At 49.1% G+C, this 13,242-nt stretch overlaps 1 long non-coding RNA gene across 5 annotated transcripts; it reads left to right on the forward strand.

The window, feature by feature from the left end:
- The first annotated feature begins 1,228 nt into the window (after positions 1-1,228).
- Positions 1,229-12,425, forward strand: LOC116422960. Of its 5 annotated transcripts, XR_004233445.1 has the most exons (7): positions 1,235-1,657; positions 2,314-2,417; positions 9,003-9,220; positions 9,565-10,193; positions 11,008-11,123; positions 11,461-11,787; positions 12,386-12,425. It is a non-coding gene; the product is annotated as an uncharacterized LOC116422960 (long non-coding RNA). The 5 variants fall into 5 exon arrangements; XR_004233446.1 differs by lacking the exon at positions 11,461-11,787 and having other exon boundaries at positions 12,386-12,420; XR_004233444.1 differs by lacking the exon at positions 12,386-12,425 and having other exon boundaries at positions 11,461-11,788.
- The last annotated feature ends 817 nt before the right edge of the window (positions 12,426-13,242 follow it).

A 13,242-nucleotide genomic window follows, 5' to 3' on the forward strand; every position in this document is an offset into this window, starting at 1 on the left:
TGACTGACTGACCGACAAATGGTGGAACGGCCTCTGCTTGAAGACTTCCAAGAAAGGGGAGCTCTCTGGAAAGGTGGGGGAGGGGAGAGTGTTAGTGCACCGCAAACTCCCCGGGAGCGCCAACCCCCAAGCCACTCACCTTTGGGAGCCGCCAAACTCCCAGGCCTCAGGCAGCCCGTGGGTTCTCCGCAGCCCTTTCAGTTCAGGGCACCACATTCAGGACGGACACTGGGAAGCTAGGGAGCCCAGGGAGGCCCATCGGGATGTGGAAGGTACACCAGGCCATAGCGATGCCCAAGGCACAGTGCTAGAGCTGGAAGAGAGCAGATTTGGGGGTCCTGGAAAATCAGGGCCCCAGCACGGTCCCCCCCCTCCCCCAAGGCAGACTCAACTCGGGCCCTCACTGGGGGAAGTTCAGATGCCAGTCTGCCCTCCTTTCCACCTCCCCAGCACTGCTCGTTTCCTGCCTGACCCGGAGTGGGGAGGGGGAGGTTCCGCGTCCAGCCAAGCTGCTCATTCACAGCTCTCTGGAGGCTTTTAAGCTCAAGATGGAGGCCCCTTGTCAGGGAGAGGAGGCCATCTATGCCTCGGCTCCCATTCTGTTCTCACGAGTAGCCCGGGAGGAAAGGGGGTGGCGACGGGGTTTGTCCTGAGCCTTTGGACACTGTTGGGGGAGGGGAGGGAGGGAAGGAAGAGAGGAGCAGACATAGAAAAGGGAACCCTGAATACTGATGGGTGGGCGGCGGGCAAGCCCAGGCAGAGGGAAAGAGGAGTGAGGTGGACCCAGGGATCTGCCGAGGAGAAGAACCACTGCCGGTGACGTCATGGGCCCCTGAGGAAGGGAGGAGGGGGTCAAGGGCCAAGCATCCTCCGAGCCTGGCACTAGGGGAGAGCAGGACCTGCGGTCTGCAAGACCTGAGTTCAATCCAGCCGGTGTGATCCGAGGCGAGTCACATCTGAATAATGGGGATCAGAGCGTTACCTCCCGCCTAGGGTTGTGAAGTTCGAATTTGATGATTGTAAAGCCCTCAGCTCGTGGCTGGCACACATTAGGCGCTTAATAAATGCGGACCCACTTTCCTCTCGTCTTCCCAACCCGAGATCCAGCATGGGGATTGCCCCTCCCCCCGTTTCCATGGCAACGAGAGCAGGCCGCCGGTGACGAAAATCTGAGGGCAAGGCCTGGGCGGAGCGAGAGCGAGGGGCGGGTTTGGGGGGGCGGGGGGGGGGAAGATGTCACTTTCTCCGCGGACAGGCGTCGCTTCCAGCTCTGACAGGAGCTGCGGCTCGGAAGGTGAGAGGTCCCGGCGCTGGAAGAGCTGCTGTGGCTTCTGACCTGTGGGCCCTTCCTCACTTTCCCCGTGAATTCTCCGCCGTGTCTGTCTCCCAGTGTCCGGGGTCCCACCGAGTATACAGTAGGATGTCCACAGCTGCTTCCTTCTCCCCAGGTCTAACCCCCAAAGCCCAGAGATTTCTGGATCCAATCTTCCTTCCCGGCACCCCCAATCTCAGCCCGTGTTCACCTCCCCCGCCCCAGTTTTGGCTTCTCTGGCCCCTCTGCTTCTTCCACCTCCTTCCTTCTCCTCTCCCTGCCTCCTGCTGGACCCCCTCCGCAACCTCTGTGGCCCCTTGGAGCCTGCCTCCTAGGCCCCTTCAGGTGAGTGGGATTTTCCGGGTGCCTGAGTGTCTCCCCTAATCCCCCCCATGCCCCGGAGGTTTTCCCTTACTTTCCCGTGCTTGTCTGGACCCTTGTTCCCTCTCTAGATGAGCCTTGGTCAGCGCCCCTTGGCAGATGTTCTTGAAGAGTGCGGGGAGTCCGGGCTCTGCCCCCTAATAAAGGGCCCTGCCTTATTGACCCAGAAGGGAATTGGGGTGGGGGCCCAGATTAGGAATCAGGACTGGGGGTGGGAAAAGCTCCTGTCATTTCTGGTGTGTTTTAGACCGAATAGGGCCCTTAATTCTTTCAAATAAGACTGAACTGATCATCTGCAAGGACCCCTTTCCCTCTCTGTACCCTGGACTAGCCGGTCAGGCAGTCCAGACAAAAGCATTTGCTGTTCCGGGGGTCAGTGATCTTCAAGGATGTGGCTGTGACCTTCACCATGGGGGTGTGGGGCCACCTGGACCCTTCCCAGAAGGCTCTCTACAGGGAAATGATGCTGGGGAATTATAGGAACATAACTCAAACACTGCCCATTGGAGGGAGGACTCCCTTGCTCTGTTCCTTTGGGTCTCCCGTTCCCCCTCAACCTGGTGGGTGCTGGACTCGAGGGGACTCCCCATCCCCAGGATTCCCCCATTTTCCATCCCCAGGTCTTGCGATATCACAACCCAGTGTGAGGATCAGTTGGAACGAGAGGAAGCTCCTTGGACTCCAGAGGGAGAAGGTTCCCCCAGGGCAGCTGGGGGTGGTGGTGGTGAGTGTGAGCGAAGGTGCGGTGGGCAGATGAGGGAGACCCGGCATCCCTATGGTGGACAAGGAGTTGGCCCCTCAGCTAGGTGGGCAGCTTTCTGGCCTGTGGCCAGAGTGAATGAGTGTGTAGCCAAAGCTGTCCCCCTGCAGTCGAAGGCCAGGACAACAGTGCCCTCTGTGGGTCTTCCTTCCCCCGCCCCCCCCCCCTTGGTGAGGCAGAGGGAAAGTTGGTTCCCTTGCCAAGGGATGGGGATATCCTGCTGTGTGTGTCCCCCTTCCCTTCTCCCCCTCCCCAACCTTTTGTTCCCTGGAGAATGGACGTTTAGTGGTCCTGGAGTCAGTCCTTAGGCTAGAAAAACTTGGGTCTGTTCTTTGGATGGCACCTTCGGATCAGCAGGAACAGCTCAGTTGTTGGTAGAAATAGTGGTGGCTCTGTTCCTTCCTCCTTTCCTTTTTATTTCGTCATGTGAGCTCCTATCTAGCCTTAGCTTTAGTGGCTATTGATCTGTCTCATCTGTCTCAGTTCTCTGCCCTGTAAAATGGGCATCAGAGCAGCTTCTGCCTCCCAGAGGGGCTGTGAGGATCTGGAAAGACGTGTCTGTGGGACACGGACATTGCAAAGTGCATTATAGATGTGCGCCATTCAATGTTTGGGGAGTGATTTCTCACTGGTTCTGGGCAAGCCCCCTGACTGGAGCAGGTGGGGCAGATTAAGCCAGGACATGAGGGAAGAGCTGGATGGCTGAGGAGTTGGAGAGACTCCTGTGCAGGTCCTCAGGGGCTGTGCCCAGCCCTGGGCGGTTGACGAATTCCATGGTACTTGAATAAAGACATAGATGTGGGAAGCAGACAACCATGGTTCTTGTTTGGGGATTCAGAGGCCCCAAAAGTAATGCGGGTCAGCACTGGAGGGAGGACCCAGGAGACCATGGGTCAGCTGCAGAGTGACCACAGAAAGGCAGCTGAGGCACTGAGGCGTCATGGAGGGAACAGAATCTTCACTGGTTTTTCAAGGCCTTGACCTGAGGATTTATCGATCTTGCTTCCTGCTTCATTTTCTTGCAAATACCTCTACTTGGCACCTACTACAGGCAAAGAACCAGGTTGGTGCAGAAGACCGGTGTCAGGGGACATTGAAGGGGCACTGTTCCTGGGCTAGCAGGCTTAACCTCGTTCTGCTTGGCCCTCGAGGGTAGATCCAGCTTGGGGCCCAGTGGGTCCAGTTAGGAAGGCTTGAGATGGAATTATGCTTCAGACATTTGGAGCTGTGGCATCCAGGACTTAGTTTCCTTCCTTTTTAAACGGAGATAAATCATAGCATCTCCCTCTCGGGGTGATTGCAAGGGTCAAGCTGCATCAAGGCCTGTCAAGCAAGGCCTCCAGAAATGCAGCTCCAAAGGGGCCTTCAGGAAGGTCCAAAGGGCCCTTCTCCACATGATGGGTTATCCTGGTTTGGGTCCCCACCTGGGAAGAAGCTGGGCTGGTGCCCAAGTCGCTGAGTTAGTGGGCCTCTCCCCTGGGGGGAGGGTTGGGGGTTCCACCAAATAGCAAGTGCAGGAGCCTGCCAAGGAGGCTGTTTTCATGACAAACCCCACTCCTTGGGCTCTTTAGTGGAGACTCTTCTTGCCAAAGTCGGCCCTCTCTCTCCCCGTCTCATCCCCTCTCATCTTGTCCAGGACATTGTACCTTCAGTCATCTCCCCTCCCCCATCCCCAGTCTACAGTCCCTCCTTGTCCTTCCCTGCGTGAGGTGGAGGTGGGGCAGGACGCTGTTAGTGTATCCACCAATTATGTAAGCCTGGACAAGTCATTTAATCTCTGTGTGCCTAAGTTTCTTCAATTGTGAAATGGGGATCATAAGGGCACCCTGTAATGTCCAGGCTAGCTTTCTGGGGGGCCTTCGGACCAGCCTTGGTCTCAGCAGAATAATCACCATGAGAATGGTCGGGCACAAAGTCCAAAGTCTTTATTGTCTCCTTCTGTCTCCCAGTCTTTGCTAGCAGTCTCAGTCAGTCTCTGCTCCTACCCAGTGAGCCAGACAGCAGTCTGCACGTCCAAATGTAATGTCCTGCTTTCTAGAGCCCCCACACCGGGGTGGATTAAAATAAAGTGTCCAGACTAGCTCTCGGGAGGATCTCGGGGCCAGCCCTAGTCCTTGGTCTTAGTGGAGAAGTGATGGAGGCAGGAGAGCCACCATGAAGCTAGTCACGTTTTTTCCTCTGTGGCCGACTTTGTCCCCAGTTTATGTACTCTATTACAATTAAATCACTTCATCATACTGACTATAAGCCAATCATTATATCACAATCATTATCTGTTCTAAGATTGAATCACTCACACTGAACTAGAGCCCTATTAATCACCATGCTAAACTAATAATCATTGACTTATCAATCCCACTGAGTTAACACCTTGTAAGAATCCTTAGCTCAAGTTTATTTCTCCAGAGTTCTGGTCCATTACAGCACCTGATTCCCGGCATTGTTATTTGAACCATTTGAGATATTTGTAAAGTGCTAAGCCTGTTGGGCACGTAAGATACTTAATTAATGCTTATTCCATACCATTCCTTAGCTGCCTTCCAACATGGCCCCCATATCTCTTTAGCCTCAAGAAATAAGACCCTACCAATAGGGGGTCCTGTACTTTTCCTACTTTTCTCAGCTATATTCCTTAACTATTCCCTCTCCTCTTGTTCTCTCTCCCCTTTTCCTTCCCTCTTCCCTCAATTTCAAATTTTGGAACCCTACTCAAATCATAACTTATACTGCTTCAGCCTCTTCTTCCACTTACCTTCTCTGCCATTTCCTCTATCCTGGCCCTTCCTTGGTCACTACTGCCCATGTAGATTGTCTCCCCCTTTAAGAGTGGAAGCTTCTGAGAGGCAGGGGCTGCTTGAGCTTTTGTACCTATAGCCACATCCATTAGCCCAGTGCCTCTTCAAAGTGACCAGTGATCTCTTCTCTAGTCCATTCACATTTTCTCAATCTTCATTGTCTTTCTACAGCCTTAAACATTGTCCATCATCCTCGTGTCCTGAATAGTCTCTTCTTTTTTTTCTTCTGAATAGTCTTTCTTTGTGATTTCATCCCCCTCCCCTCCCCAGGACCCTTGTTCTTCTGTCCCTCATTGATTTCATGATAGATATTATTATTTTAGGCTATGAGCTCATCATTTTACTTCCTAAAGCTCTCCCCATCTCATGACCACATTTCTATTTTTTGGGTCCTACCTTCCTCCATCTCTCAAGCTTACAATCTAGAAGTCAAAGGAGACTTCTTCCTCACTGTCTTTCCCCTTCCCCAGACTCAATAGTGTGCCAAGACCTTTTCCCTTTTGTATCTTCTCCACAAAATCGCCTCACTTTCCCTTTTTATCTTCTCTCACACAGTTCACCTCTACATCTCATTAATTTCGTTATTACATCATTTCTCATGGATTTCCACCTCTAACATCTCTTGTTGATTTTACCCTGACATCTTCTCTCACAGATTTCACTTCCACATCTCTCATCAGTTTTACTCTGACATCTTCTCTTATAGAGTTTATCTTCACTATGACTTTTTTTACTTTCAGCTTTGCACCTTCCCATAGATTTCACCTCCATAATATGTCTCCAATATGCTGGATTCTCTTCTCTGACACTACCACTTCCCTGGTGCAGGCTCCTTTCTACTCTAATTATTGTTGGCACCCTGTTACTTACCTCTAGGATCGATTAGCAATACTTCTGTCTGGCATTTTAAACCTTTCACAACTTGTCTCCATCCTATGTTTCACAGCCTTCTTGGATATTCATGGATTTTAAGACCCAGCCAGATTAACCTTCTGATTACAGGGCCCTGCATTTCCCCCATGCTTAAAATGTATTTCCTTCTCGACTCTGCTGCTTAATTTTTTTTCCTTCAGAATTTAGCTCAAGCACTATCTCCTCTTACACAAAACATCCCTGATTGTTCCCCAGGCTCTAGTGCCCCCCAATAACCTTGTGTATGCTTATATATGAGTTATATCTCCTTTTCCCTGCCTCAAAATACATCATTTCCTTGAGAACAGGGACTTCTACATTTTTTTTCTATCCTTAATGGAGGTCTTTTTGACTCCACATCTAGCACTCAATTTACTATGACATTGTCTTAGAATCTTGAGAGCAGACAGAAGAGGGGTGTGTGAGCTTTATATGGAAAAGACAGGGCACTTTAGCCCCATTATCATGTCTTTGTTCTCTTAGGAGCAGATCAGACGAAATGCTCATTCAGTGTAGGTATCGTCTCACCTAGATCCACAAGACGGTCACAAAAAAAGGGAAGTCGCATACTGTTACCAAAAGGTCATTTAGCTAGTATTTAAGAAGCCAAGTTCAAGTCCTGCTTTTATCTTTTGGATATGTATCCTTGGACAAGTGTGAGCCTTAGTTCCTCATTTGGGAAGTGGAATAACCAGTTTTTCGACTGTGAAATTATTGTGAAAGTTTTTTCATGAAGTGTAAGTTACTATACAATATCAGGTGGGATGCAATTTTTATTTGTTTCCTCAACTTCCTTCTAGCTTCATGTATCACTCTCTCTCATTTAAATGCCAGCTCCTTGAAGTTTTAAGTCACCAAACTTTTATTAAGTACTTGCCATGTGTCAGACACCGTGTTAAGTGCTGGGGATTCAAAGCCAAAAGACAGTCCTTGCATTTAAGTATCTTGCAGCCTAATGAAGGAAACAACACGAAGATCGTTGGATGAACAAACTATAGATAAAATTAACCAGATTATCAACAGAGGAAAGGAACTTAGAATTAAGAAGGGTTGGGGAACACTTCCTGTAGAAATGGAATTTTAGCAGGGACTTGCAGGAAACCAGGGAGGTCAATGTTCAAAGTGGAGGAGTGAAAGCTTCCCAGGCATGGTGGCCAGCCAGAGACAATGCCCAGAATCAGGAGAGGATTTTATATTTGGTACTGGAGGTGATAAGGAGACACTGGAGTTTATTTGCCAGATATGAGGAGATGAAGGCTTGCATCGAAGTGACAGCAGTGCCAGAGAAGATGTGAATTGCTATCAAGTAGAAACAATAGAATTTGTCAATTAATTGAATATGCAAGATGAGAGAAAGTGAGGAGTTGATGATGACCCTACAATTAGAGCCTAGATAGCTGGGAAGTATGGGGGCATCCTCTACAGTAAGAGGGAAGTTAGGAAGAAGGTTAGGTCTGGGGAAAAGATGATATTTAAGATGTCTGACAGAGGTGAGAGACCGTTAGAGCTGGACAAAGATCTGACCTTCATCTTGATAATCGAATCTCCAGGTTAAATGAAAGAGAGGAACAAAGAACTCTAGAGAGTAGCTTGGGAGATACTCTGGTTACAGAGTATGATCTGGATGAAGATCTTGCACTGGAGATTCAGAAATAGTTAGACATGTAGAAGAACCAAGAGAGAGAGTGATGAGGTCTGAATCCCCCAATTCCTGGTGGTGATGAGGTTAATGGCAATGAGACAGTTGTTTAAAATCCCCTTTTAATTGGCCACAGGTTTAAAGTGAAATAATTCACTTATTCCCAGATTATTAATTGCAAAATGAAAGTTTATTGTTGGATAGAAACCAGTTTGCTAAGAGACTGACTTTTATAGTGGCAGAGCCCTATTGGGAAAAGGAATTCTGTGCTGAGAAGGGAATGCTTTCTCAGCGGGCAAAAAGGGTCCCAGCAAAGTGTTTGGGCCTTTTGCAAAAAATGAGTCCAGATACTGCCCTTTTAAAGGAATCTTCTGGGGCTTCAGGAATCAAGGTTCAAAGGCTTAGATGCTTATCGATTTTCAGCTCAGATCTCCTATTGGAATTAACACTTCAAAGGGTGCTTTTTGACCAGGATTTCTAATCGAATCATTGCTCTGGCATCCCAGAAAGATAACTTATCTGGGGGATATGCCTTCCCCAGGAGGGACTGAGACTCCAAAGGGATCACAGATCAAAAGGAAATAGTTTCTTAAAGGGAACACAACTTCAGTAAAGAGAAAGTTTCACTCCCACTTCAAGAGGAGTGTCCCAACAACCTGGAGAGAAGAGAACATTAAGGAGGAGAGGGTGATCACAGTGTCTGAGGCTGCAGAAAGGTCCAGAAGAATGAAGACTGAGAAAAAGTCATCAGTAACTAATCTGCATTATAGACAGCCTTCTGGAGCTTGAGTCACAACAGTTAGGAGAGATAGGAGGAATATCTAGGAATATATCTGGCAATAGAAAGGAAAGGATTCTCCAGGAGCTTAGCTGTAAAAGGAAGGAGAGACACAGGAGGATAACTGGTGGGCTGCATGCATAAAACCAGATTTTTGGGTGGGTGGTACTGATGTGGTTGTGTTTGTAGTCAAGGAAAGCTTGCTTGAATGTGTATCTCCAATGTAGGAGGGTGATACAGATACTGAGTGCTTGTTCCATTTTGTATTTCTAATGTTTGCTCGCTCCCTCCCTCTCCCTCTCGCTCACCCTCTTTCCTTTCTTCCCCTCCCCCATCCTTTAAAGTTTATAGCGGGAAGCTACAGGAACTCTTCGTATTTTTAAAAAGGTTTTTTTTTTTTTTTGTTTTGTTTTGTTTTTTTTCAGATTGCGTTACTAGCCCTGAAAGCAAGGAGCCATTTCCCAAGCAGGACACTTCTATGGAACAGTCACCCCTGGAGACCCACTCATGGAGTGATTTGTCTCTAACCTAAGAGAAGCCTGGGAATATGTGGTGTTGACTTAGAGAAGCTGCATATCAAGGAAGACAAATGTTCTCGGAAGTTCAAGGTCGGCCAGAGAAATACTTCTGATCAAGTGGATGGGTATGAATGTAGGAAAAATGATAGAAGGGCTAGTCTAGGGCCTTTCCTTTTTCTATGGCAGAGTGCATGTAATACACAGAGAAAGAGCTTCAGTATGTATTCTAAACTCAGTCTCTGGAATACAAGCTGTTTCAAGAAGATCATTTCTCAGTTAATTGAATGTGGGAAAGCCCTCATCCATAATCAACCATTAATAGCCCTCAGGCAGGACACACTGGAGCTAAATCTATTTCCCAGATAATGCTACTTACTGAACGTCTGGGAAGCCATGTAGGAGAGAAATTATGTGAACATAAGCTTGGGAAGGTCTGCAACTGTGGTTTGTCTCTTATGCCTTATTACAGGACTCACGCTAGCACAAAGTTATATGAATGCAATGATTGTGGGAAAGCTTTCACTCAGAGTTCATCCCTTACTTTCCATCTTTGGATTCATTCTGAAGAGAAACCATTTGGATGTGGTGACTCTGGGAAGGCATTTTGCCTGAACAAACAGCTTGTTAGACAGCAGAAAATTCATACTGGAGAGAAGCAGCCTTATGAATGGGAAGACCTTTCTCCAGACTACAGAACTTAATCAACATGGGAGTATTCATGCTAGAGAAAAACTATATAAGTGTAATGAATATGGGAAGATCTTCACCGAAGTTCATCTTTTCTTTCCCATCAGGCAAGTCAGAAAGAGAGAGAGAGAGAGAGAGAGAGAGAGAAACTTTGAGTGTCATGTGGAAAGGGTTTCTGCTTGAGAAAACAGTTTACTGGACACCAGACAATTCATTCTGGAGAGAAACGTAGAAAGGCCTTCACCTGCAACTCTTCCCTTTTTCCCATCATAGGATCCATACTGGAGAGAGACCTTCTGAATGTAATGAATATGGCAGAGCCTTTAGCTGGAGAATTAATGTATCATCCAGAATTCACCCCAGAGAGAGACCTTATGTATGCCTTGAATGGGGACAGGCTTTGGCCTGAGGGTGAGCTTACTCCAGCCTGGAGCATTCACCTTGGACAGAAACCATCTGAGTGTGGGAAGGCCCAACTCCTCCCTTATTTCCCAGCTCAGGGTTCACACTAGACAGGAGCTGTTTGAATGTTGGGGAGACTCTTTTCTCCAGAGTATACAACTCCCTTGACATCAGGTGACTCATGTTTAAGGGAGAGCCTGCTGACTGTCATGCAAGGATGTTGGCCACTGCAGGGAAGGCAGAGACTCAGAGCAAGGGCCTTCTTCCTACTCTGCTGCATGCGACTTCACTCAGCTGCCTCCGATCCCTCTTGGGCTCCTTGGCTCCTAGGAGGCAGACCATTTCCTCCACTCCTGCCTTCCCTGCTTGGACTTCCTCCTGGTGCTGCCCTCTTCTCTCTCCTTCCTGTTTCCTATCATGATTGGGTGAGAAAACTGGCAGGGGCTCCCTGGCTGTCCTTAGTGCCAGCCTTCTGATTCCAGACCACTCCACGGTGCTGAATAAATGTCCGCTGGCCTGGTGGGTTCTCCCTGGGGCCCATCATTTCTGTTAACCCTAATGCTGCACTTCGTGCCAGTGTAAGACGTGTAAACAGCTGGCTTTTAATTAATGCGCCCCTAGATGAGAAAGGCTTCATAGCTGCCAACCTCTAGGCAGGGCATGAATGCTCATACCTTTTTAAACCCTTGTCTTTGGACAGGAGGATTGAGGGGAGGTAGGAAGGTAGGGGGAGACCACCACGCCCTCTACAGGCCTCTGCCTTGCTCCTTGTTCTCTGGGCATGCGCATCCTTGTGACCAGGTTGCTGAACTACATTTCCCAGATCAGCCAAAGATTGGAGGAGGGGGTGGGGCCGTGTGATGTCATTTCTGCTCCTTGCTGCTTCCGCCAAGGCTTTTGAAGGCTGTCAATTCCTGGGCTCTCTCCTCCTTGAGCTAGGTCAGTCAGGGATGGGATGAGGGGGCGAGGGGGCAACGTGGCAATGTGGCGCTGGCTCCCCTCCCTACTTCCTGCCGCTTTCTTCATTCTTTCCTCCCTCTCCTTCCTCCCTCTCTTCTTTCCTTCCTCCCATTCTTCCTCTCCTCTTTGCGCTCCATCCATCCATTCCTCTTTTCTTCAACTCCAAGACCAGCGGGCTACTGTGTCCTCAGGGATGAGCAGGAGTGGGTTGAGGGGCACGGGGGGGGGGGGGGGGGGGGGGGGGGGGGAGAGGGGGGAAGGGGAGGTCTGGCCCCTGGGGGCAAATTTCCCTTGTCTCCACCCTCCTATTTTCCAGTCTGGTTTTGTGTGTGAGATGGAGAACAAGCTTCCTGTGAGCACGTGTCCACCTGCGTGTGCATGTGTGAACGCACATGTGAGGAAGGGTGTATGTTCACCTGTGTGCGTGCACTTATGGGCACCTAAGTGAGTGGTTGGGGAAGCATTCATGGGGAGCCTGCCTAGGTGCAGGAGGGGGAGGGCACTACGGAGCCCAAGGTCCCCCTCATGCCCTGCTTTCGCTGCCGGGGCTGACTTCCCAGTGTCCATCTGTGCATCTCCGGACGCAGTGACCCTGTGAGGAGCAGGGATGGCTCCGGTGCTGCCCTCAGCCAGTTCTCTGCAGGTGAGTGGGAGGGGCGTTTCCGTCTCCCATGCTCTCACCCAGTCTGCTTCTCCGTGGTCAGGATCCTGCAGAGCCAGGATTGTTCCTCCCTTCCTTTCTTCCTAAGTGGGCATTGAATGTACAATCAGTTTCTAACATTTCCATATGAATCATGTTGGGAAAGAAAAATCAGAATAAAAGGGGGCAGAGAGCCAGGAGGAGAACCAGGAGAGGGGTTGTTCCCAGAACCGGGAGAGAAGAGAGTATCCCCGGGAGGAGAGTGACCGGCAGCCTCTCCAAGGCTGCAGAGAGGTCCAGGAGACTGAGAAAAGACCTTTGGATCTGGTCCCTAGGTGACCAGTGGTCGCTTTGGAGAGGCCAGTTTTGATGGAGTGGTGAGGTCAGAAGCTGGATTATAGTGTTAAGAGGCGAGAAAGGAGAAGTGGAGGCACTGATTGTCCATCTAGGACGGTAGTTACCAGATTAGCCCCTGTTGGGGAGCAGGTAGGGGTCAACTTTGGTCACAGTTAGGGTTAGCTCCTCAGTGATAGAAAGGGAGGAAGAGGGGAGAAGAGGAAACTCATGGCAAATGGCCTCAATTTTTTTTTTTTTTAAATAGGAAGAAAGAGAACATTGTACATGGCAACAGGAAGATTATACCATGATCACTTCTGATGGACGCAGCTCTTTCCAACATTGAGGTGATTCAGGCCAGTTCCAATGGTCTTGTGGTGGAGAGAGCCATCTGCACTCAGAGAGAGGTCTGTTGGGACTGAGTGTGGAGCATGACGTAATATTTTCACTTTTTTGTTCTTGTTTGCTTGTTTTTCCTTTTCTTTCTCCCTTTTTGGATCTGATTTTCTTGTGCAGCAAGATGATTGTGGAAATATGTATGGAAGAATTGCACATGTTTAACATATATTCGATTACTTGTTTTCTAGGGGAAAGGATGGGGGGAAGGGAGGGAGAAAAAAATTTGGAACACAAGATTTTGCAAAGGTGAATGTTGAAAACTCTCTTCAATGTTTGGAGAATAAAAAGCTTTATAAAAGAAAAAATAAAATAGGCAGTCTCAGCTGAAGGAGTGAGGTGAGGGAAAAGTTTAGAAGAACTTTTGGTGAGTGAGTTGATGAGGGAGCTTAAATAAACTTTTCATGGACCCTGTGATTTTCCCCACCTTCACTCACTGTCATGTGTATAAGTGTGAAGGAGACTTGGTGAGAGTGATCCAAGTCTGATGGTTTGGGGAAGAGGGGCACGATTGGACTTATGGTAGAGATCGAGGGATTCAAGAGAAGAACTCCGGGAAGGGCTGAACTGGGTCACCAAGGGGGAGAAGAGGAGGGAGTGGCTGGAGCAGGGGAGAGGGCTGAGTCGTCAGGGGAGAGTAGGGTCATGTAAGGGGAGCCAGAGGGAGAGGGGAAAGGCCAGTAGCTTACATTGGGATTTTAGAGATCTTGATCACAGAGCTAAGTA

This window comes from Sarcophilus harrisii, chromosome 3, assembly GCF_902635505.1.
Source record: "Sarcophilus harrisii chromosome 3, mSarHar1.11, whole genome shotgun sequence".
Lineage (NCBI taxonomy): Eukaryota > Metazoa > Chordata > Mammalia > Dasyuromorphia > Dasyuridae > Sarcophilus > Sarcophilus harrisii.